General features: G+C 37.8%; 1 non-coding gene across 1 annotated transcript; it reads right to left on the bottom strand.

Moving 5' to 3' along the window:
- Positions 1-14,524: 14,524 nt before the first annotated feature.
- LOC141709646 (small nucleolar RNA R71) lies at positions 14,525-14,631 on the bottom strand. The gene has a single exon (XR_012570211.1). It is a non-coding gene; the product is annotated as a small nucleolar RNA R71 (small nucleolar RNA).
- Positions 14,632-26,062: the final 11,431 nt, after the last annotated feature.

Raw genomic sequence — 26,062 nt, 5'->3', positions numbered from 1 at the left:
TTAATATGTCTACATGTAAAAATTTAATAGAATTATGGTTGGAGCTCTCAGCTTGAATTCGAGTAGATAATAGTCCAAATACGATTTTGAATATTTACCAAAATGATGGCTAGAACGTGAAAAATTGATGGAGAGAATGTTCTGTGAATAATTTGAATAAAAGAATAAATAGTGTAATTTTAATATGAATTAAAGTTACGGAATCAAAATACAGTTGAAACTCGATGAATTAATATTTGTTAAAATAATAAACTCGTTAAAATAATATTATTTTTGCTATCAACACAATGGACATGGTTTATTTTACTTCTCATAAAATAATAAATTTACTAAAAGTATTTATTACGTTCATGATGAACAGAATAGTATGTAAAACTATGTATTGGGAAGAAATGAAGAAGACACGATAGATGAGAATAGATCTGAATATATTAAAATGACTTAATCATGAAGTAAGTCTGTTACAAGAGTATTTATATTAATCTACAAAAACATTATATACAGAATGCTATATCTAATTATTCTAACTAACAACTATCATTTTGATATAAGCTATTGTGAATACAATCTGCGATTAATACATATAATCAAACAAATGTATGCCTGAGTAAACGAAATCAAACGGAGGAAGAAAAGATATAAACAGAAGAGAGATCCTCGAGTCCAGTTGAAACTGTCTCCTTAAAACTATTTCGCCTCTCATCGTATGTGCGAGTCGATAGCCTCCAAGGATAAAACGAGGTAGCGGCGACGTTACGGATAACGAGCACCTTCAGCGAGCTTGAACGGGTACGAAACTATCACCGAGAGAGAGAGTTTTGTGTTTAAAGGCGAATATGTTTTTGGTGTGTCTAACCCTAACGCCTTAGAGGTGTTTATATAGGTGTAGATAGACTTGTGCGCTACTCTTTTCCATAATTAAATATCATTAATTATGGAATCGGTGTAATACTTGCAAACTACTCTATTCCATAAATAATCTGAAACAGAATCAGATTAAATATATCAAGACATACACCATATCAATTAATCTGAAACAAAATCAAATTAATTTATACCATAATATTTGAGCCAAATTCTAATGGAAAATAATAATTTCCATTATTAAGAGAATATCATCATATCTCACACATCTTTTAGTCATAATGCTCAAAAATATGACTTACCAATATGGGACTTATACCCATATTTTCCAACAATCCCCCACATGGGTGAGATTGGTGATCTTAGTAGCACACACCAGACAGACAGACAGACACGGAGTTTGACTTGGTGATAGTTTCTTCGATCAGATATAGCATACGATAGGTAGAGAATGCTCCTTGAACCTTCGCTCGAGTAAGCATACCGACTTTACTGGTAGACAGTAGATGTGCTTTTCCTTGAACTGTTCGACCGTTTGTGTAAACGATGATATACTTATCACTATATCGTTTCTGACTCGTTCAGCTCTCATGAGTATGTCCATTTTGGCCATGGAACATCGTCCTGGTTCTGCAGAAGTTTCTAAAGAATTGTGCCTCGCAATTCTCCTTTGAAGCGGCCCCACTTCTCTCCCACATAGGTGATCTTTATCTTATAGAGTAACCCGCGTTTACTCAACTGAATTCCATGCGTTCACTCCTGAGCTCCATGTATTCATCAAAGATCATTAAAAACTCAAAGCTTAACCTCGTACCTTACGGGTCTCACTGTTTCCTCATCATAGGAACAGGCCAGGGGTTACCCCCACAGTGATTTGGTCATCATGATTTAGTTGTCCCATTGAACCAAGTTCTTGGGATCTCCAGTCAGCAATGTTTGGGTGTCCACCATGATGCCGTTAAGCAATAGGCTTAAGACCCATCCCTCTCGATGATTTCTTAACCACTTCTCTTGATAACCATTTGGTTAGTGGATCCGCGATATTATCTTTTGACGGTATATAGTCAACAGTGATAATTCCGGTTGAGATCAATTGTCTAATGGAACTGTGTCGTCGTCGTATATGACGAGACTTTCCATTATACATCGTGCTCTGTGCTCTGCCAATAGCGGATTGACTATCACAGTGAATCCCTATTGCAGTTACAGGCTTTGGCCATCTTGGAATATCCTCCAGAAACTGACGTAGATATTCAGCCTCTTCGGCGCATTTATCTAGTGCCACAAACTCAGCTTCCATCGTGGAATGAGTTATCACCGTTTGTTTTGAGGATTTCCATGATATTGCCGCTCCAGCTAATGTAAACACATAGCCACTCGTAGACTTAAGTGCTTTCTTGCTAGATATCCAATTTGCGTCAGTATATCCTTCTAATACTACTGGGTATCTGCCATAGTGCAGTCCATAGTCTCGAGTTCCCCTCAAGTACCTTAGTATCCTTATGATCGCTTTCCAGTGATCAGCTCCCGGATTACTCGTAAACCTACTCAACTTGCTAATTGAGTATGCAATGTCTGGTCTTGTACAACTCATGAGGTACATCTGACTACCAATTATCCTCGAGTATTCCAATTGGGAAACATCTACACCTTTGTTCTTGGATAGGTGCAAAGTCATATCCACAGGTGTCCTAGCTTTCTCAAAGTCATCCTTAAGAAACTTCTCAAGGATCTTGTCAACATAATGTGGTTGACTTAATGCGAGACCCTCTGATGTTCTAGAAATTTGAATTCCCAGAATTACATTTGCTAGTCCCATGTCTTTCATGTCGAATCTTGATTTCAACATGTCCTTGGTAGATTTGATCACTTTATCATTGCTTCCGGCAATAAGTAGATCATCTACATATAGCGTCATCATGACATAGCCATTGTCATTCTCCTTGACATAGCTGTTCTCATTATCCTTGTAATAGGCACAACTATCACATTCATTGATTTTGAAGCCATTGGCCAGCACGATCTCATCAAATTTTTCATGCCATTTCATAGGCGCTTGTTTCAAACCATACAATGATTTCACCAATCTACAAACTTTCCTTTCTTGTCCTGGGATAACAAACCCTTCGGGTTGTTCCATATAGATTTCCTCATCTATGTCCCCATTTAGGAAGGCTGTTTTCACATCCATTTGATGTACAGTTAGATTACGCATTGCAGCAATAGCAAACATCATCCTTATGGACGTTATTCTCGTTACAGGAGAATATGTATCAAAGTAATCAAGGCCTTTTTGTTGCTTGTATCCTTTAATTACAAGTCTGGCCTTATACTTATCAATAGTGCCATCAGTTTTCAACTTCTTCTTGAAAACCCACTTGCTACCTAATGGTTTGCAACCAGTTGGCAAGTCCACTAATTCCCAAGTATGATTTTGCATAATTGAATCAACTTCATTCTTGATGGCCTCTTTCCACATAGGTCCATCAGGTGAGGTAACCGCCTCCTTATAGGTTTTTGGGTCACCTTCTTCGAGCAAATAGGTCATAAAATCAAACCCATAGGATTTCTCCGTTCGATGTCTTTTGCTCCTTCTCACTACCCCCACATTTTCGTCTTCACTTTCGTCACTCTCATTATCGTCATCTACAGACTCATGAGATCGTTTAGACGTCATAGGTTGTTGGTTTCCTGGATTACAGGGAAACATCGTCTCAAAGAATGAGGCATTCCTTGATTCCATAATGGTATTCTTTTGAATATCAGGAATCTTGGATTCATGAACAAGAAACCGATATGCAGTACTATGTGGAGGATATCCGATGAAAATACAATCCACAGTCTTAGGACCTATCTTCACCTTCTTCGGTGTAGGGATCAGTACCTTTGCAAGGCACCCCCATACTTTCAGGTGTTGGTAACTTGGTTTCTTTTTCTTCCACATTTCATAAGGACTTACATCCTTATTCTTGCGCATCGTAATATTTAAAATATTATTTGCGCTTCAGATGGCTTCTCCCCACATCGATTGTGGAAGCCCAGAGCTTAACAACATCGCATTCATCATTTCTTTCAGAGTGCGATTCTTCCTTTCAGCCACACCATTTGACTGAGGGGAGTATGGTGCAGTGACCTCATGGATTATACCATGTTGTGAATAGAATTCTCCAAATGGTTCAACATATTCACCTCCACGATCACTTCGTATCGCTTTGATTTTCTCAGTCTGTTGTGTCTCAACTTCTTCCTTATAGATTTTAAATTTATCTATAGCTTCGTCTTTGCTTTTCAATAAATATACATAGCAGTATTTTGTACAATCATCAATGAATGTAATAAAATACTTGTTTCCTCCTCTTGTTGGAGCGAATTTTAAATCACATATGTCGCTATGTATTAGGTCTAGCACTTTGGTGTTCCTTTCCACACGTTTAAATGATGATCTCGTTAATTTTGCCTCAACACAAGTCTCACACTTATGTTTTGAATCGATAGTAAGTTTAGGTATGTATTCTTTTGCACTTAAACATCGTAAAGTGTCATAATTTACATGTCCTAATCTAGCATGCCATAAATTAGGAGACTCAAGCAAGTAAGCAGAAGAATTCTTCATTTCATTATCGTCCTTAACGGACATTACATTGAGCTTAAAAAGCCCATCGGTTAAATAACCCTTGCCTACAAACATACCACTCTTAGACAAAATTACTTTATCTGACTCTATTACAATACGAAAGCCATGCTTACTCAACAGAGAACCAGACACAAGGTTCTTGCGAATATCAGGCACATAAAGTACATTCTTCAAAGTCAGATTCTTCCCAGAGGTCATCTTCAGGATCACCGTGCCTTCACCCTCAATGGTAGAAGTTGCTGAATTCCCCATGTAGAGCTTCTCACCAGCATCAGAAGCTTTGAGGCTAGAGAAAATCGCCTTGTCTGAGCAAACATGCCTAGTAGCACCAGTATCAAGCCACCATTCACGTGGATTAGAACCGACCAGGTTCACTTCAGAGACCGTAGCACAGAGGTCTATATCACCCATATCCTTGGAGATATTCTCTACCATGTTTGCTTCTTTCTTCTTGTTGGGCTTCTTGGGCTTCTTGCAGTCAGAAGACCTATGACCAACTTTATCACAGTTGTAGCACTTCCCCTGAAATTTCGACTTCGAAATCCCTCCTTTGGGTGCCAGCTTTGCCCCTTTACTAGAATTAGTCTTCTTGGGCTTGGAGCTTTGAGCATGCTCCACCATGTTTGCCTTCTCAGTGGCAACATTAACTTTCTTCTCGGACCCTCTGTTGCCTTCTTCAATACGAAGTCTAACAATAAGATCCTCCATAGACATCTCCTTTCGCTTGTGCTTAAGGTAGTTCTTGAAATCTTTCCATCCAGGTGGAAGCTTTTCAATAACAGCAGCAACTTGGAAAGACTCACTTATGACCATTCCCTCAGCATGAATGTCATGAATGATCACCTGCAGTTCCTGCACCTGACTGACCACAGTGTTAGAGTCTGCCATCTTATAATCAAGAAAACGGCCAACAATCCACTTCTTTGCCCCAGCGTCCTCGGTTTTATACTTATGGTCAAGTGACTCCCATAAGACCTTAGCTGTTGGCTTCGCGCTGTATACGTTATACAACGGGTCAGACAAACAATTTAACACATAGTTCCGACAGATGTAGTCGGAGTGCTTCCAAGCATCAGCAGCATACACAGTCTGCATGTTACTCTCAGCAGTGAGCAACGGTGGTTCTTCCTTAAGGAAGCGATCCATATGCAACGTGGTCAGATAAAAGTGCATCTTTTGTTGCCAACGTTTGAAGTTCGTTCCGTTGAACTTCTCAGGTTTTTCAGCATGTGCAGCAGGCACAGTTGGCATAACAGGTGTAGCAGGCACCACAGGTGGAACAGATGGTACGTGCGTCTATACTACAGGTGTATGCACACCAGTAGGCACCGCAGGTATGATCGGAGGAGTGAATCCTGCCGATATCTGTCCAAGAGGAACACTAAACTGTCCAATGACAGTGTGTCCCACAGGCACATGTCCCGAAGGCACATGTCCAACAGGCGTTTGACCCCCATCAGATCGTACGATCCGTGCGTTAGGGTTAATCGGCTGCTGGTGAACCCCATCAGATCCAGTGATCTGTGCGTTGGGATCAGCCGTCATGTTCATCGAATCGTTCACAGTTTGGTTCTCCATCGATCTGTTACTCAACAAAACAAGCAAATACAGATGTATCAGTCACAGATGTATATAAAATAAATAGCTTTAAGATTGTGAATACAATCTGCGATTAATACATATAATCAAACAAATATGTGCGTGAGTAAACGAAATCAAACGGAGGAAGAAAAGATATAAACAGAAGAGAGATCCTCGAGTCCAGTTGAAACTGTCTCCTTAAAGCTATTTCGCCTCTCACCGTATGTGCGAGTCGATAGCCTCCCAGGATAAAACGAGGTAGTGGCGGCGTTACGGATAACGAGCACCTTCAACGAGCTTGAACGGGTACGAAACTATCACCGAGAGAGAGAGAGAGAGAGAGTTTTGTGTTTAAAGGCGAATATATTTTTGGTGTTTCTAACCCTAACACCTTAGAGGTGTTTATATAGGTGTAGATAGACTTGTGCGCTACTCTTTTCCATAATTAAATATCATTAATTATGGAATCGGTGTAATACTTGCAAGCTACTCTATTCCATAAATAATCTGAAACAGAATCAGATTAAATATATCAAGACATACACCATATCAATTAATCTGAAACAAAATCAAATTAATTTATGCCATAATATTTGGGCCAAATTCTAATGGAAAATAATAATTTCCATTATTAAGAGAATATCATCATATCTCACACATCTTTTAGTCATAATGCTCAAAAATATGACTTACCAATATGGGACTTATACCCATATTTTCCAACATTTATATCCTATCATGTGCTTATGTGATAACTCTCTCTTAATATAAGCCATATGTATTGATTCTATATTATCATCAGCCCTCCTTTCGATGATACTGAGATATCCCCTTCACAAATCAGAGACAGAGAGGAACAAAGTCCCAATTTGGACAAGAAAGGCCAATACAGCATCTTGCCAAGTCCTTTTGTTAAGATATCATCAACATTGTCTCTGGTATAAACTTTATGCAACGTAGTCAATCCAAAATGAATCTTCTCACGGATAAAATGACAATCAAGCTCAACATGTTTAGTTTGAGCATGATATACAGGATTTGTAGTTAGATTTATGGATGCTTTATTATCACAGTAAATAGGCAAAGGTCCTAAAGGTACCAAAATAAATTCCTTTAGCAAATTAAAAATCCAAGGTACTTCATATGAAGCATCTGCAAGAGCTCTGTACTCCGCTTCTGCTGACATGTTATTTTTTTGATCGCCATGAAACAACAACAGGTCCTAAGAAAAAACAGTAACCACAAACATATCTCCTATCATTAGGATTTCCTCGCCAATCATTGTCACTAAACATTTTCAATTCTAAAGAATTATCTGAAGGAAACAACAAACCATGCCCCATAGTATATTTGAGATATCTGAGAACTCGGATGGCTGTTTGCACATGTTTAACCCTAGGAGTATGCATGAACTGACTCAACAAATGTACTGAAAATGATATGTCAGGTCTGTAAGAATTGAGATAAAGCAATTTACCAACCCAAGCTCTATAACTGGTGGGATCATCAATTAATTCCCCAGATCTGTTATCATCATATAATTTCAAATGTGGATCTAATGGCACTGATAAGGGTTTACAATCCATAATATCAGCTGCTTTAAGAAGATCAACAATACACTTTTGTTGAGTAACCAAGATCCCCTGATCACTTCTGGATACTTTAAGACATAGATAGTATTTAATTTCCCCTAAATTTTTAATACCAAATTTGTTGTCCAGAAGTACTTTCAAAGTATCAATATGTACAAAACTGCTGCCTGTGATTAATATGTCATCTACATAAATAACCACAGTAATGAAAACATAATCTTTATTGTAAGTGAAGAGAGAATAATCAGACATAGACTGTTTATTTCCAGCATCTATCAAACAAACAGTCAATTTATTAAACCATTCTCGAGATGCTTGTTTCAACCCATAAATTGACTTGATAAGCTTACACACCAAAGTTCTAGTGGTAGCATTACTGAGATATCCCAAATGAAGTTGCATATAAACCTCTTATTTTAATTCTCCATGCAAAAAAACATTATTCACATCCAGTTGTTCAACTACCCAATTTCGAGCAGCAGCAATAGCCAACAAACATCTCACATTAACCATCTTAACTACAGGTGAAAAGGTATCATGATAATCAATTCCAGCTGTTTGAGTATATCCTTTAGCCACAAGTCTGGCTTTATACCTCTCTATTTGACCATTAGCATGATATTTGACTTTATATACCCATCTACATCTAATAGCCTTTTTCCCAGCTGGTAAAGGTATAAGGACTCATGTATTATTCTGTTCTAGAGCTGACAATTCTTTCTGCATTGCCTCAATCCATTTAGGATCATGAATAGCCTGATAAAAATGTTTAGGTTCATAAACAGGTTGAACAATGGCTGTAAAGACCCGAGGATATAAAAAAGAAGTTGAATGTTTATAGGGAAATAAAGTCTGATTAACAGAAGATGAGGTATTAGGATCTTGAGAAACATGGGAAGCTACATAATCTTTCCACCAACCAGGTGTTGGAAATATTCACTATTACAGCAACATAGGGGCAGTTATATAACATATTTAGCAAGTCAAGGCCAAGATAACAATTAACGAAATAAAAAATGTAGGTAAATAACATACATATCATTAACTGAAAGAACAAAGAAAGAAACGAAAGCGTACCAGTAACCATAGCTTTAACACAGTGATAAACAAACAGAAAAGCAGTGGTAGCCAACAGGTACAATGCAATAAGAAACCAAAATAAAACCAGCTGAGTCGTCTGGCCTTGCTCGAAGCCCTGACTACTCTTGAAGAGATAATTGCCCCCACCTGTTGCGTTGGGATGCTTGCAATGCCTCCTCCAGGATAAAACAGCTCCGGACTTGATGTTCACAGCAACAACAAATTCAACTTCGACTAACACCTCAGTCGCCGGAAAAATCAGCATCTCAGAACTTGTGTTTTGGGAGAGAAAAGAGAGCAGAGAGGAGAAGAAGAGAATGTAGGTGTGGTTTATTTTCATCAACAACTTAGGCCTCTATTTATAGTAGAGGCTAAGTGTAACTGACCACCCTGACATTAATAGACTTTAATATCAGAAATCAAAATTTCTCATTTAATAGATAAATCAAAACCGCTGATTTTTAATTTAAATAAAATGTAACATCTTTTGTATTTAATCCACACATTAACTCAGTTTTAATGTTTTCAATTATGAATATATATTATCAATTACATGTCCAGATTCATTGAATCTGACTTAGCCCACTTACAAAGTGACCAATCCCAACAAAGACAATAACCCAGCCCGACTGATAAATTAATTCTAATTAAAAAATTAAATCACAAATAAATAAAATCCTCACTTTATTTATTTTTAATGTGGGATAAATGACACATTTTCCATTCCAAGTTTTTACAAGCTACTAGTTTCAACTCTATTTCTCTATGGATTTCACTAAGAAAATACTTAAATCCATATATAAAAGTTTGAGTTCACATATCATGGAACAACTTCCAATCATTAGATTTTAGGATTATCATCAAGAACATAATAAAAATTATGATCTAAAATCCATTTTTCTAATAATCCCCCACAAATCCATACAGAATTGCGATCAGGTTTTTCATCATGACTTATTTTTCAGAGTAGGTACCCTTCCGGGTTTGAACCCTCCTAAGTCCTCTACTTCAATGGCTACCGGATTCAGATGGAATGTTTCACCTTGAATCTTAATCCGTTCAGTATAACCATGTTCCATAGACGACGACAAGTTAACGGCTCTGGTGCCAAACTACGGCTTTGAGACATTAATGGTCTTGTCTCGATCCTGTTCGTCAAATGCTTCAAGGAATAACCCTTTCCTCTAATTGCGACCACACAATTACATTCACTTAGCTGGGCATCTCCATAGATATACTGCCTCTATCTCGTCAAATGACTTGATCCCATTCAGAGTTTGAACATTCTTACTTTTCTAGCAGTGTCAGTACCTTCTAGGTTTACAGGGGATAGATTCAGATACTGTAGTATCATCTATGTAGCAAAGGTACTACCAATTCATCCTTACATCTTGTTATTACCATATTGAATATACTTCGAGGGATCTCCTCTCATGTGTATTGGGTTCCTACTGTTGATGAATTATGATGGGTTGACAGTCCCATCCCCAATATTGACTTGAGGACCACTGCAGGTTCCAGTCCCTTAGTCAAAGGATCAGCTATATTATTCTGAGTTCCTATGAACTCTATAGCTATAATCCTATCAGACACTAAACCCCTTATAGACTTGAGTCTGACTTGGATGTGTCTCTTTGTTTTAGCATTATGTTTTTTACTGCTAATCTTGTCAATAGTTGTTCGACTATCACAATGTATAGAAATAGCAGGAAGCGGTCTGCTTACTATAGGTATCGCAGACATAAGTCCGTGTAACCATTCAGCCTCCGTCTCTGTGGCATCTAGTGTACACAACTCAGCCTCAAATGTAGACCGAGTCACTATAGTCTATCTGCTTGACTTCCAGGATATTGCTCCACCTGCCAAGGTGAACACATATCCAGTCACTCCATTGAAACCAGACTTCTTAGCTATCCAACTTGCATCACTGTACCCTTCAAGTACACCAGGAAATATCCTGTAGTGTAAACTAAGGTACATTGTGCCTTTTAGATATCTAAGTACTATATCAAGAGCATCCCAATGAGTTCTGTTTGGACAGCTTGTATATCTAGCCAACTTAGACAAAAAATATAAAATATCTGGTCTAGTACAGTTAGCTAGATACTGCAAACTCCCAATAATCTGAGAATACCTTAACTGAGACACAAGCACTCCTGAAGTATTCTTGACAAGGGCAACTTTAGAATCATAAGGTGTACTAGCGATTCTACACTGTGAATAACCATATTTCTCAAGTATAGATTTCTCTATATAATAAAATTGAGTCAAGTTTATTCCTTCAGCTGACTGAATCAGTTTGATTCCATAAATCACACTAGCCTCACCCATATCCTTCATTTCAAAGTGCCTTTTCAAAAATTCTTTTTTTCTCGTTAATAATCTCAATATTGGTTTCAAATAGTAAGATGTCATCCACATATAGGCACATGATAACACACTCACTACCTTTAACTTTAGTGTAGACACACTTGTCACTTTCATTAATCTTATAACTGAATGGCAATATAGTTTCATCACACTTTTTATGCCAATCTCTGGGAGCTTGTTTCAAGCCATAGATGGACTTGATCAACTTACATACTTTCCTTTCATTGCTAGATGCAACAAATCCCTCAGGCTGGTCCATATAAATCTCTTCTTCAAGTTCACCATGAAGAAAAGTGGTCTTTACATCCATCTGATGGATGATAAGACCATGGACGGAAGCCAATGCTACAAGCATTCAGATTGTTACCATCCTAGCAACTAGAGAGTATGTATCAAAGTAATCAATTCCTTCCCTCTGCTTAAAATCCTTAGCTACCAGTCTAGCTTTGTACTTATCTATTGAGCCGTCAGGGTTCAACTTCCTCTTAAAGACCCATTTACACCCAATAGTAGAACACCCAGGAGGGAGATCAACCAACTCACATATTCCATTAGAAATAATAGATTCAATTTCACTCTTCACCGCGCCCTTCCAATGCCTAGACTCTAAAGAATCCATAGCTTGCCGGAAAGTTAAAGGTTCGTCCTCGACATCGTAAGTGATAAAATCACCTCCAAAATCCTTAACTACCTTTGCACGCTTACTTCTCCTTGGTTCCTCTACTTCCTTAGGAATAGAGCTACTACTAGGTTCCGCCCCTATATTTGTCATCTTTTCCACATGATCAGGAATAGAACTTGAGGTGTGAGTAGGATCTTCCTCAGAAGTCATTTCAGGTATTTTAGTTTTTATAGGGTAGACATCCTCAAAGAATGTAACATCTCGAAATTCAACTATCGGGTTTGCCACTATGCCATCTATGTCAGATTTTAATACTAAAAATCTCATAGCTGTAGTGGTTTCAAGATAGTCCAGAAATATATAGTCAACAGTTTTCGGATCTAGTTTCTTTCTCTTGTGTTCAGGAACAAGTACCTTAGCAAGGCACCCCCACACACGAAGATACTTAAGACTAGTCATCCTGCCTTTCCATAACTTCAAGGGTGTCTTATCCATGTGTTTCAGAGGGACTCTATTCAAAATATGGCAAGCCGTATTTAGAGCCTCTCCCCACATGTATCTAGGCAACCCAGAGTTAATCAGCATACTATTAATCATATCTTTAAATATTCCGTTCTTTCGCTCAGCAACCCCATTAGACTCAGGTGTGTATGGTGGAGTAACTTCATGAACTATTGATAAGTGGCATTTTATACCACTTAGAACGTCCTATAATGGCTTGAATTGATGTCTTGAAATCAAGTATTTTGTGTATTTGATGCATTTTTCTAGTGTTTGTGCATTTCAGGGTATAACTTGCGTTTCTAGGGAGATTTCATTAGGAATAAACCTAGGGGAGTGTTTGGCATTGAATGTGGGAAGTTAGGAGCAGAACGCAGCAGAAAACGGGAGTAGATTGAAGAATTTTCCAGTAAGGTGATGGGTGCCCGTCAGCCTGGCTGGGCGGCCGCTCAGGAAGCTGGGCGCCCGCTCAAGATTGTTGGGCGGCCGCTCAGGGGTATAAATTAAAATACTGATTTTTAGACTCCTGATTCTGTTGGACTTCTGACTTCTGAGATGGTTGGGTCTTGTGGGGCTTCTATATAAGTAGTTTTCAAAGACGTTTCACATATGAATCGTGGTATCAATCAAGGAGCAAGGAGAGAAGGAAGAAGACTGTTTTAGCACATTGCAACGAAGAAGAGGAAGCATACGTTTTCTTGTGATTCTTTTATTCGTTGTATCAGTGGATGCTAGTTTTCTTTACTTTGAACCTTATTACTCTTGTGACGTACTCTGGTTTTAATAAGTATTTTTTATTAGTTTATCTTATGTGTTATTATCATGTTTTCATATGAACTTATGGTGACGATGAGTTCTATCATGGGCTAATCGTGATCATGGGGTCGTAATGGATTTACTATGGAATTCTTTAGTTAGTTGTTTAATATCTTAGTGTGTGATGATTGTATGATATCTAGTATAGGTTGCACTTATTCGTCTTATGTGCGTTGCGAACATATAAGATATGGTGTCTCTTGTGAAGCGACGGTGGATCTTGAGGTTTAGAACTTGCCATGCTAGCATAGGTTCATGTATGTGTATGCATGATTAGTAGGTAACTCTAACCGTTTTACTTTCCCTGTGTAATCATAAGGAATAACTTGTGCTTAAATCGTTATGTTGTCAAATTCTGTAGACATATAGGGTCTCAACATAATTGATGACTATTCAACTTCTATCTTAATTGTGGATATTTTGTAGAATGGTATTAGTACAATGAAAGTTGGCTTTTATCAGTTTCGTGTTGTTCGATTAATATCATCACCGTCACATGCTAAGGGTAATAACAATAACTATTGAAAGAAGTAGTAATGAAGTTATGATCTCATGTGTGTTAATATTGTTAATTCAAGTGTCAATTAAGTGTTTAATTCTCGTAGTTAATTATAGTTAATAATTAGTTAATCAAATCTACGTGTTATTGTCTTGACATTGAGAAGTAATCATACATTGGTGAGTAAATGTTAATTGAACATAATTAGTCCGAGTCTCTGTGGGAACGAACTAGAAATTATTCTATATTACTTGCGAACGCGTATACTTGCGTGAATTATTAGCGCGTGTTTTGTGCCTAACAAGTTTTTGGCGCCGCTGCCGGGGACTCGGCGTATTTGTTTAGTTTATGTACTTACCATCAGTGGTCATTAGGACTCATTGATTAAGACGTGTTACTTATTGTTTCCGATTGTGTTTCAGGTACTTTAGAGAACGTTTATGCAAACACGTTCTCGTACTCGCAAGAGGACTTTAGATACGGCTGAGGAGACAGACTCAGTTCTTGATATTCCGGAGAAGATAGATTTTGAAGATTCGGATAAAGAGAGTGAGCAGAAAGAACCAATAATCATGGGTGATCGTATAGTTCCGCCAGATCCAGCTCTTATGGGCTTTTCTCGGCCTAAAATTGATGACATTTAGTCAAGCATCCTTCATCCGGCTATTTAGGCCAACACTTTTGAAATCAAGCCGGGCACTATTCAAATGGTGCAGAATTCTGTTTCTTTCGGAGGTGCTGCGACTGAAGACCCCAACATGCACATCAGGAATTTTGTCGAGATCTGTAGTACTTTCAAATATAATGGTATGACTGATGAGGCTATCAAGCTGAGGCTTTTCCCATTCTCTCTGAGGGATAAAGCTAAGGACTGGTTACATTCTGAACCAGCTGGGTCCATCACTACTTGGCAAGATCTTGCGCATAAGTTTCTAGTGAATTTCTATCCAATGGTGAAGACTGCAACTATGAGGAGTGCACTTACTCAGTTTGCGCAACAACCAACAGAATCTATGTGCGAAGCTTGGGAGCGCTACAAGGAGATGTTGAGAAAGTGTCCACATCATGGTATGCCTGACTGGATGGTGACCACTGGTTTCTATAATAGTTTGGGGGCCCAATCTCGGCCAATACTCGATGCAGCAGCTGGAGGCGCCTTGTGGGCCAAAAGCTATACTGAGGCTTATAATCTTATTGAAACTATGGCTGCAAATGAGCATCAAAACCCAACTCAAAGGATGATGCCTGGGAAGGTAGGAGGTATTCTGGAAGTTGATGCAACCACAACTATTGCAGCGCAGCTCCAAGCGCTGTCTTTGAAGGTCGATTCTTTAGCCACCTATGAAGTCAATCAGATAGCTATGGTATGTGAGCTTTGTACATGTTCTCATGCTACGGATCAGTGTTCACTTGTGAATGAATCTGTTCAGTATGTGAACAATTATCAACAACCGCAGTAGCCTGTGCCAGCTACCTATCATCCTAACAACAGAAATCATCCCAATTTCAGCTGGAGCAATACTCAGAATGCTATTCAACAACCATATCAGCAAGGCATGAGTAAACAGTTTAATCCACCTGGATTCCAGCAACCACAACATTATGCTCAAAGGCAATCATATCCTCAACAAGGAGGTGCTGCTCCACCTTCTAGTGCTGATTTTGAGGAACTCAAGCTGTTGTGCAAAAGTCAGGCTGTTTCTATCAAGACCTTGGAAAATCAAATCGGTCAAATAGCCAATGCAGTGCTCAACCGTCAACCTGGCATACTTCCCAGTGATACTGAAGTGCCGGGTAGGAAGGAAGCTAAAGAGCAAGTCAAGGCTATTACCTTAAGGTCTAGAAAAGTTATTGATGCTGAAAAAGCGAAAGACGGAGAAGCTGAAGTTGTTCATGAAGAAGAGAAGCAAAAGGAGAAAGCGGCGGAACCAAGGAAGACTACTGTTGAACACACTCTGCCTGAAGGTAATACAGGGGAGAAACAACTCTATCCTCCACCACCTTTCCCTAAGAGATTGCAACAACAAAAGCTGGATAAGCAGTTCGGTAAGTTTCCGGAGGTGTTCAAGAAACTTCACATCAACATACCTTTCGCCGAGGCTCTGGAGCAAATGCCTAGTTATGCAAAATTCATAAAGAGTATTCTTTCAAGGAAGGTGAAACTGGATGACCTTGAGACTGTTGCTCTAACGGAAGAGTGCAGTGCTGTGTTGCAACAAAATTTACCTCCAAAGCTTAAAGATCCAGGTAACTTTACCATTCCTTGCACCATTGGCAAGTTGTCTTTCGACAAATGCCTGTGCGATTTAGGAGCAAGCATCAATCTGATACCATTTTCTATCTTCAAAAAGTTGAATTTTCCTGATCCAAAGCCCACCTACATATCTTTACAATTGGCTTATCGTTCTATTACATACCCACGAGGCATAGTGGAAGACGTGTTAGTAAAGGTGGATAAGCTCTTCTTCCCTGCAGACTTTATCATTTTGGATTTCGAGGAAGATAAGAAGATTCCAATAATCTTGGGAAGACCTTTCTTGGCTACAGGCCGTACCTTGACAGATGTGCAGAAAGGTGAACTAACTATGAGGGTGCAGGATCAGGATATGACATTCAATGTATTCAAAGCGATGAAATTCCCTACATAAGACAAGGAGTGCTTAAAGGTGGATTTGATTGATTCTGCGGTCACTTCAGAACTTGATCATATGCTAATGTCTGATGCCTTAGAAAAGGCCTTAGTGGGGGAGTTTGACACTGACTATGAGGATGGCAGTGAGCAACTACAATATCTAAATGCTTCTCCTTGGAGGCGAAATCTATACATGCCATTTGAATCTCTTGGTACTTCTAATCTCAAGAATGCTGAAGAAAAGCTCAAACCATCTATTGAGGAAACACCTACTTTGGAGCTTAAACCATTGCCAGAACACTTGATGTATGACTTTTTAGGTGATGCATCTACTTTACCTGTTATTATTGCATCTGACCTTTCAGGTAGTGAGGAGGACAAGCTCTTGAGGATCTTGAGAGAATTCAAATCGGCTATCGGATGGACTATAACAGATATCAAAGGGATCAGCCCTTCGTACTGCATGCATAAAATTCTGCTAGAGGAAGGTAGTAAGCCGACTGTTGAGCAACAACGACAACTTAATCCTATCATGAAAGAAGTGGTGAAGAAAGAAATTCTGAAGTGGCTGGATGCAGGAATCATATATCCTATTTCTGACAGTTCTTGGGTGAGCCCCGTGCAATGTGTACCTAAGAAATGAGGTATTACTGTGGTAGCAAATAAGAAGAACGAGCTCATCCTCACTCGAACAGTCACATGATGGAGGGTATGCATGGATTACCTAATGTTGAACAAAGCCACAAGGAAGGATCACTTCCCTCTTCCATTTATTGATCATATGCTTGACAGGATGGCCGGTCATGAGTATTATTGTCTTCTGGATGGCTATTCGGGGTATAATCAGATTTGCATTGCACCAGAAGATTAAGAAAAGACTACTTTCACTTGTCCATTCGGCACGTTTGCTTTTCGGAGAGTATCGTTTGGCTTATGTGGTGCGCCGACCACTTTTTAGAGATTTATGATGGCTATATTCTCTGATATAATTGGAAACAATGTCGAAGTGTTCACGGACGACTTCTCCGTCTTTGGACATTCGTATGATAAATGTTTGAATAATCTTCGTTCGGTGCTCAAAAGGTGTATGGAAACTAATTTGGTGCTCAATTGGGAAAAATGTCACTTTATGGTGCGTGAAGGCATTATTCTTGGGCATAAGGTCTCTAGCAAGGGTCTTGAGGTGGACAAAGCCAAGGTGAGAGTCATTGAAAATCTTTCACCACCTATTTATGTGAAAGGAATCCGTAGTTTTCTTGGTCATGCGGGTTTTTATAGGCGTTTCATCAAAGACTTCTCGAAGATATCTAATCCATTGTGCAACTTGCTCAAGAAAGATGTGCCTTTCAAATTTGATGATGAATGATTGGCAGCATTCGAGACTCTCAAGAAGAGTTTGGTAACTGCACAAGTTATTACGGCACCTGATTGGACAGAACCTTTTGAGATGATGTGTGATGCGAGTGATTATGCGGTGGGAGCAGTTCTTGGGCAGCACAAGAATAATCTTTTTCATGTGGTCTACTATGCTAGTAAGACTCTAAACGGAGCTCAAATGAACTAAATGAACTACCCACTACTGAGAAAGAGCTCTTGGCTATAGTCTTTGGTTTTGAAAAATTTCGATCTTATCTGCTTGGGACAAAAGTGACAGTATTCACTGATCATGCTGCCATTCGCTATTTGGTCTCAAAGAAGGATTAGAAGCCTAGACTTATTCGTTGGGTGCTCTTGCTACAGGAATTTGAGTTAGAGATCAAGGATCGAAAAGGTACTGAGAATCAAGTAGCTGACCATCTCTCTAGATTGTAGAATCTTGATTCTACTTCACATGATAAGACATTGATCAACGAATCTTTTTCGGATGAGTAGTTGTTCGCAGTTCAGGAGGAAGAGCCATGGTTCGCAGATATTGTGATCTATCTTATCAGCAATATAATGCCTCCTAATATAAATGCAGCTCAAAATGAGAAGTACTCATACATTGGTGAGTAAGTGTTAATTGAACATAATTAGTCTGAGTCTCTGTGGGAATGAACTAGAAATTATTCTATATTACTTGCGAACGCGTATACTTGCGTGAATTATTAGCGCGTGTTTTGTGCCTAACAACTATACCATTGTTTGCACAAAATTCATTAAAAACGTTACTAGTATACTCACCACCTCTATCAGATCTCAATCCTTTAAGTAACTTACTAGTTTGCTTTTCTAGTTCAGTTTTATATATAATGAATTTACTAAGTGCTTCATCCTTATGTCTAAGTAAATAAACATAACAATATCTACTACTATCATCTATAAAAGTAATGAAGTATCTAAACTTGTCCTTGGTCAACACACCACCAAATTCACAAATATCAGTGTGTACTAAATCTAACAAGTCTGAATCCCTAACAATGTTATAAAAAGGTTTCCTTATTTGTTTAGCAGACACACATACTTGACATTTAGAATTCTTTTCTATGGTATATTTTGGAATCAACTCTAAGTTCATCATATTCTTAAGAGCACCAAAGTTTAACTGACCTAGTCTAGCATGCCATATATCCGAGGATTCAACATAGTTAACAGAAGGAATAATATTATTATTCAAATTCCCCAAAACGGGTTCAACATTAATGACAAATAAACCATTTGACAAGTAACCCTTGCCAAAAAATGTACCAGTATAAAGAATAACTACTTTATTACACTTGAAAGAAATTTCAAAACCACTAGAAACTAACCAACTTCCACTTTATATTTCTACGCATGTCGGGAACATGATGCACTCTAGTCAGAGATAGTATATGTCCTGAAAGGGAACTTCAGATCCATGTTTCCTATTCCAAGTACTTGAGTGGCACTAGCATTCCCCATCTTTACAATCAAGCTATGACTCTGTTGATAGATACAAATAAACTAATATCAGCAAAAATATGCACATTAGCTCCAGTATCTATCAACCATTCATTTGACAGATAGGTAGAAAATATTATAGGGTTGTAGGATACATACCGGTCAACGTCGGTTTCAGAAGCTGTACCCTCACCAACGACCATGTTCACTACGGGCCCACTTGCGGTTCCAAGCACAGCATTCGCTTGCGCTACCACCTCGGTTTTCTTTGCTTTCTTTGTAGGGCAGTCCTTACTCCAGTGCCCAACCTGACCACAAGACCAACATGGTTTGTTTGCCTTGGGTTTCTTGGCCTTGTCCTTGTCACTCTTAGGTTTATTACTATTCACTTTCTTAGCAACAACCTTCCTTTTCTGTCCTACAGTTGCTACGTTTACCTTCGAGGTACCGTGCTCAGTTGGCATCACATGTCCCTGTTTTGACTTGTGTTGTTCTTGGACCGAGATGTCCAACATAAGGTTGGTCCAGGTGATCTCTCCTTTCTGTCTTTTCAGGGAGAGTGAGAACTCTTCCCAAGACTTTGGGAGCTTCTCAATCACGCTCATAACCTTGAACTTCTCAGGGAGGTCCATTCCAGACTCCTTCAAAGCATGCACTATCATCTCGAACTTATGCACTTGCTCAATCATGGACTTATTGTCCACCAGCTTGAACTCAAGGAACCTTGCCACTGAATACTTTTCCAGACCTTGTGAGTCAGTATTATGTGTTTGGTCTAGCTTCTGCCATAAGAGTTTTGCGGAGTAGGCATCAGAAGAATAGACATCAAACAAAGTGTTTGTTAGAGCAGCCAAAATGGCCGCCCTAGCAACCCCATCCTTCTCAGCCCACTTCGCAAAAGCCTTAACCATGTCAGCCTTTTCTTGATCTACAACCGGTTTCTCATACTCCACAACCGGCCACAAACCCTTTATAGTCAACCACAATTTCATCATTTTCTGCCAGCGAGAAAAGCCGATGCCACCGTTGAATTTCTCCGGTAAACCAGTTAATTCAACAGCTTATGGAAAGCTATAAGTGGTCCAATCAATGACCCCAACAGTTGCACCAAAACTACCACCACCTACGGGAACCTCAGTTTCGCTAACCATTATTATGCTAAATAATATATAACTAGTTATCTCTTCAAGAATGTTGGAAATATTCACTATTATAGCAACATAGAGGCAGTTATATAACATATTTAGCAAGCCAAGGCCAAGATAACAATTAACGAAACAAAACATGTAGGTAAACAACATGCATATCAGAAACTGAAAGAACAAAGAAAGAAACGAAAGCGTACCAGTAACCATAGCTTTAAGACAGTGATAAACAAACAGAAAAGCAGTGGTAGCCAATAGGTACAATGCAATAAGAAACCAAAATAAAACCAGTTGAGTCGTCAGGCCTTGCTCGAAGCCCTGACTGCTCTTGAAGAGATAATTGCCCCCACCTGCTGTGTTGGGATGCTTGCAATGCCTTCTTCAGGATAAAACAGCTTCGGACTTGATGTTCACAGCAACAACAAATTCAACTTCGACTAACACCTCAGTCACCGGAAAAATCAGCAGCTCAGAACTTGTGTTTTGGGAGAGAAAAGAAAGCAGAGAGGAGAAGATGGTAATATAGGTGTGGTGTATTTTCATCAACAACTTAGGCCTCTATTTATAGTAGAGGCTAAGTGTAACTGACCACCCTAACATTAATAGACTTTAATAGACTTTAATATCAGAAATCAAAACTGCTCATTTAATACATAAATCAAAACCGCTGATTTTTAATTTAAATAAAATGTAACAGCTTTTGTATTTAATCCACACATTAACTCAGTTTTAACGTTTTCAATTATGAATATATATTATCAGTTACATGCCCAGATTCATTAAATCTGGACTTAGCCCAGTTACAAAGTGACCAAGCCCAACAGAGACAATAACCCAGCCCGACTGATAAATTAATTCTAATTAAAAAATTAAATCACAAATAAATAAAATCCTCACTTTATTTATTTTCAATGTTGAACAAATGACACATTCTCCATTTCAAACTTTTACAAGCTGCTAGTTTCAACTCCATTTCTCTATGGATTTCACTAAGAAAATAATTAGATCCATATATAAAAGTTTAAGTTCACATATTATGGAACAACTTTCAATCATTAGATTTTAGGATTATCATCAAGAATATAATAAAAATTATGATCTAAAATCCATTTTTCTAACACCGGGTCTATTTATTTGTCTAGAAGATTGTCTAGGTGGTAAAGATGGGACAATAACATTGTCAGTATTGTTACTATGAGGTGTGGAATTAAGAGAAAAATCAAAATCAGAAGTATCCTATGAAGAAAGATCAAAATGAATACCTGAAGTTGTAGACGGTGATGGTAAAGCAGTATGAGATTGATTTGGTGAAGTAGTATGAGAATGGTTGGGTGAGACAGATGAATCAGAAGGAATAATAGAGATCCAGTCAAGAAAGGAATAAGGGTCTGGTGTTGTTTTAGAAGAAGAAACAGTCATGGATTTCTAAAAATTAGGGAAAATATTTTCATGAAAAACCACATGCCTGCTAACAAAAAAAGGAATGATTATTAAGATTGAGCAACTTATAGCCTTTCTGGGCATGAGGATAACCAACAAAAAAAAGACTTAACAGCTCTAGGAGCAAGCTTATCTGTGTCATGAACTGATGCATAACGCAGACATCCAAAAGCCTTAAGAAAATTATAGACGGGTTTGGATTTATATAAAACTTCAAAAGGAGTTTTATAAGAAAGAACTGGAGTTGGCAACCTATTTATAAGATAGATAGCTGTTAAAACATATTCACCCCAGTAAGTTGGTGATAAACCAGATTGAAACCTCAAGTCCCTAGTTATTTCAAGTATGTGTTTATGTTTCTTTTCAACTCTAGAATTTTGCTGAGGAGTGTAGGGACAAGAAGATTGATGAGTAATTCTCAAATCAGAGAGAAAAGTGGAAAATTGAGAGTTAAAAAACTATGTCCCATTATCAGTTATGATGGACTGAATATCAGTATGAAAATGATTTTTAACATGAACAATAAATGTTCTAAAAATCTGAAACACATGTTGTTTAGTTGGCATTATAAAACCCCAAGTAGCCCTAGAATGGTCATCTACTAAGGTTAAAAAATATCTGCAATCAGTAGTAGTTTGTACATGATAAGGACCCCAAAGATCCATATACACTAAGGAAAATGCAATAGTGGCATGAGAAGGACTAAATTTAGAAAAGGGAAGCCTGCATTATTTAGATAGAGGACATACAAGACAATCTGCAGTACAAGTAATATCATACCTTTACATTAGGGATATGTTTTATAACATGAGGAGAAGCATGCCCTAGCCTTAAATGACATAACTTGGACATTGGCATGACACAAGTATTGTTTACAAAAACTGAAGGTAAAACAATATTTGATGAACAAATAGGTGATACACTTTGAACTAAAGAAGAAGTGTCCACATATTGAAAGTAATAGAGACCATTCTGCTCTCTACCAGTAGCTAGAGTAATCGGATGGCTCTGGTCCTGAAATAGACATTAAAATTGAGAGAAAAACACAACACAAACAGGAAAATATTTTATTACTTTAGAAATTGACAACAGACTGCAAGAAAATTCAGGAACAAAAAGCACATCAGTCAATGTAATGTGTGAATCAATAACAACATTTCCAGTATATTTTACCAAAATTAATTGTTTATTTGGTAAAACAACATGGAAAAAGGACTGAAGAAGTGTGATATTAGAGAAAAGATTTTTATTGCAATACATATGGCTGAAAGCACCAATATCTATGATCTACATACTATTTGTATCAGGTTAAATGGAGGCAGTGAAATAATGAACCATACCTGCCATAGCCACATTCTTATCATCAGAATTTGAAGAAGAAATTATGGGATACTGAGATTTGTTTGCCATCATCTGTTGCATCATAAGATTCATGTTAACCATTTGTTGTTGTAATTGCTCAAAAGATGAATTCTGAGAAGCGTTGAAAGTCTGATCTCTCGTAGGCTGCACACTGGCTTGCATAGCTCCTTGTGTACCACCTTGTGTACCACCTTGTGTAACATGCAATGGCCTAAAACCAATAGGTGGAGAAGGTTGAGAAGCATGATTCTGAGTATTGGACACAAATTTTCCCCTTCCTCTATTCTTTGGATAACCAATCAACTTGAAACACTGCTCCCTTATATGACCTTCCTTATTACATGAGGAAATTTTGAGTCTTGATTTAAGATTATAAGGTCTATTGAAAGTTTGTCCACTGTCAGAAGGACTTGAAGCTGGTTTGGACTAATTTGGTTGATTAGTTTTGACAGAAGCATTGAATGAAGGTGGAGGCATATATCCTTATTTCTGCTTCTCATCTTGCTTGATAAAAGAAAATGCGTGAGTCACAGATGGAAGAGGATCCATCATAAGAATATGACCTCTTGCTGCTGCATAAGACTCGTGTAGCCCCTGAAGGGTTTTTAGCACATGAACGCAATGAAAACGTAAATTTAAATCTTAAAAAAAAACTGAAACCCTCCGCAGGATCCATGCGAAAAATAATATTTAATTTGTAGTTCAGTATGTTTGCCTTAAGAAGCTTTACATTAATGGAAAGATGGAGGTCTTTAATAGCGATCCAAGAACGATGAACGGAAATCCCTAGCAGCTGCTCCTCAAGTGTGAAACACTCCACCGGTATCCACCAAAAGTACAATGTGATGGAGGAGTAAGAGGTTGAGAGAATTAGTTGCCTCCCTCTTGTTCTACTTTAGAATTAGGGTTAATTATTTGGGTTGAGGCAAATAGGGTTTATAATAGTATATATATAGGCAAAACTTTCAGCTGAAATTTTTTCATAAAATATTATTATTATTAACCCTTTAATTGATTATTCTTATTAACCAATTAACTAATAATTAAAACACCTTTTAATCATTAATCCCTTTTCTAAACACTTTAGAAAAATAATTCTCTCACTTAATTTAATTTCCAAAATTAAATTCTTAATTAATAATATTTAGAATTAATTAAATCTCATTTAATCAATTATTAAATCTGCTAATTAATTATTTATTTTACAAATAAATAATTACCAGCCAGTATTAATTAATTCCTCCACCATTAAATCATTCTCTTTTATGGTGTGACCCTGTAGGTTCAATATTAAGCCAGTAGTAGAAATAAATAATAATAAAACTATTTTATCATTATTTATATAAATTCTCTAATTCATTGAATATGATTAATTAATAAATTAATCATATTTATTCTATATCGTGAGGGATACTTCTCAGCATATCGCGACTATCCGGATATACGAATTCACTGCTTAGAATACCAAGAACCTATTCAGTGAGTAGTTACCGTACAATCAATTCCTTTTACCCTGCAATGTCACGATTAAATACAAGGCATGGAACTTGTGTCAAGACTATCTTATTTAATCATTTGCTTTCCCATTTACTATGCTTAGTTCTATTTAATGTAAATTAGAAACTCCTTTCTAATTTCATTTACTCTGGCCAGAGATTCCTGAACTAGCATAAGTGGATCAACATTGAACATTCTCTTCCTTCACTGGAAGGGGTAGATCCTTTATTGATCATACACTATCTTCGTGTACAAATTCCTATACCCAGTAGAGCCCTTATAATTATCCCTGGAGACTAAGAACTAAACCAAAGCATAGTTCAGTGTACACAAGATGACTATGATGACCTCAAGTCTAAGGATACTTGTACAACTATCACTATGTGAACAACTGCTAACATGTGAGTGAACTCCATCAGTTGTTCAGCTGTGTGAGTCATGTTCAGTGAACTTATTTTATAATAAGCACCTACATACTAGCTATAGTGTCACCACACAAATGTCTATGAGAACAGACATCCTTCATAATGAAGCAAGCATAGTATGTACCGATCTTTGCAGATTACTAATTACCAGTTAGTAATCCTACAACCAGGAAATATTTAAGTTTAGAGTTATCATCTTTTAGGTCTCATTATTATGTTCTCATCATAATCCATAAAAGGCTTTACTCTAAACTATGGTATATCTTATTTAAACACTTAAATAGATAAAGCACGCAATAAAACCAAAACAAGTCTTTTATTAATATCAATGAAATCAAAATAGATTACATAAAAGTTATTCCTAAATCATCATACATGATTGGACTTAGGACACATATCTTTCAATCTCCCACTTGTACTAAAGCCAATCACTCTGGTATCTAATACCCATCTTGTCTTTATGACGATCAAAGTGACTTTGAGAAAGTGGCTTTGTGAGTGGGTCTGCTATGTTGTTATGTGTGTCAACTCTCTTGACGTCTCCTCTTTCAATATAATACAAGAAATGTTACCGCGCTCCCACTAACCTTTTTGTAGACACATGGTTCATCTATGTTTTTGATAAAACCAAACTATTTGATTGTCTCATCAAAACGGATGTTCCATCTACGAGAAGCTTGCTTTAAACCATATATGGTTCGCAGCAGCTTACACACTAGGTGTTCATTTCCCTTGGAAAGAAAACCCTCTGGCTGTGTCATATACACTTCCTCTTCAAGTTTCCCATTGAGGAAGGCCGTTTTCACGTCCATTTTCCAGATCTCATAGTCATAGTAAGCAGCAATCGCAAGCAAAATCCGAATTGATTTTAACAGGGCTACAGGAAAAAAAGTTTCATCAAAGTCAATCCCTTGCCTTTGTCTGAATCCTTTTGCCACGAGCCTAGCCTTATAGGTCTCCACCTGCCCATCTGCTCCAATCTTTCTTTTGTATACCCACTTGCACCCAATAGACTTAACACCTTCAGGCGCCTCAACCAGAGTCCATACTTGGTTGGTATACATAGATTCCATTTCGGATTTCATGGCACTATGCCATTTCTCTGAGTCAACACTACTTATAGCCTCATTATAGGTCACAGGGTCGTCATCATCAATGATT

This window comes from Apium graveolens, chromosome 2, assembly GCF_009905375.1.
Source record: "Apium graveolens cultivar Ventura chromosome 2, ASM990537v1, whole genome shotgun sequence".
NCBI classification, from domain to species: Eukaryota; Viridiplantae; Streptophyta; class Magnoliopsida; order Apiales; family Apiaceae; genus Apium; species Apium graveolens.
This window is presented reverse-complemented; position numbering and strand designations above follow the sequence as displayed.